Consider the following 1,626-nt stretch of genomic DNA (forward strand, 5'->3'; position numbering starts at 1 on the left):
GCAGAGARGGTACGCTTGTTTTGTGTTCTCTGGGGCTGTTTAAAAAACTCTAGTGTGTTATAAATTACTCTACTTACGAGAAATGTTTTAAAGGCCACTGTTATAAGAATACGTTGAAAAAATATACAAAGCATGTGTCAAAATGCAGTATTGCACAGAGCAGGTTCCGGCTGCCTGTCCTGAGTGCTGTCTGCCAACCAGGCAGGTTGCTGTATGGATTACTGTCTGGACTCAGCATTATGCAACAATGTCAAGTCTGCTAATCTTTCCGCCACATTGCATAACTTCCCATTAGCTCCCTCTGGAACACTCCTTCATACTTTCACTTTTTGGCTTTTAATTTCCTGAAAACACGTGTGTTTTGCTGCTCGGTACTATCCGTGGCCCACGGTTGTGTGTGGCGTGCTTGTTGACAACCGATTCGGAGGTAAACAAAGGACAAAAGCAAGGACTGAAAGTCTGAAATCTAATTTAATTTATTTTAATGAAAAAGAAATAAAACACAACATCGGCTCTTTTATCWTAGCCATCTGTGTGATAGCTATCTGGCTGGGGAAAAGCTTAAAGGGGTGAGTCAAATCTTTTCAAGGTGAGCGTTGTGAAAACGTTTTGAGTAATTCTTCTTTTTACACATCGTAGGTCGCTCTCTAAYGGACCTTAGTTTGGAGAAAATAGGGCCAAWATTATGTGTTTTTCAGGCATATATTTAAATACTTTTTAAGTATTTTTAATATGAAAAGAGCTTCACTGAGTGAGAACTAATGTTGCGAGGTCAACAGACAGTTAAGTTTCACTTTCACTTTCACCCGAGAGCCTGCAGGAGTCATGGGCGGGGTGTGTGGGGAGGGGGTGTGCTCTGCCATGAGGAAGCTCGGCTTAAAGACACGTCCCAGGTGCTTTTCTGGCCCCCAAAGGCGTTTCTGGTCCCCACCTGTCGTTTTGCTCCTCAGCATGGCTTCCTAAAAACRCTGCAGGATTTCTCAAACATGCATGAATGAGTCAAAGCAAGGCTTTGAGCATGTTTTTTTTATGAGAGTTTAACATTATAACATGATATAAAAATCAAAAAAGTTGATTTTACATGATATTGTCCCTTTAATATTGATGACAATCTATACCAAAATCTGTTACAAATCATTAGAATATTGATAGTAAATCTCTTTGTGTAAAAGGAATAGGTGGGATTGGGTCAAAGGGTAGGGGGAACAACATCTTTTTTGATTATAGTGAAATAGTTGGCTGATTGTGCTCTTGTTATACCTACGTTTTATCACAAAGTTTTATATTTCTATTAGCAATAGTAGGGATTGCAACTTCCTGCCGCTTATTTTGGAAGCTAAAATGGAACCACTGCAATAAGACCTTACTTGACGAACTGTCCAATCACACACTACTGGCAAATAATATGGGTTCGTGACTCTGGTAATTTAACAGAGATRTCCAAAAACTTAAAGGGGAAATATCATGTAAAATCAACTTTTTTTGAGTTTTATATCATGTTATAATGTTATACACTCATAAAAAACATGCCCAAAGCCTTGCTCTGACTCATTCATGCATGTTTGAGAAATCCTGCAGTTTTAGGAAGCCATGCTGAGGAGCAAAACGACAGGTGGGGACCAGAAA

The sequence above is a fragment of the Austrofundulus limnaeus genome, unplaced genomic scaffold (genome assembly GCF_001266775.1).
Source record: "Austrofundulus limnaeus strain Quisiro unplaced genomic scaffold, Austrofundulus_limnaeus-1.0 Scaffold116, whole genome shotgun sequence".
Lineage (NCBI taxonomy): Eukaryota > Metazoa > Chordata > Actinopteri > Cyprinodontiformes > Rivulidae > Austrofundulus > Austrofundulus limnaeus.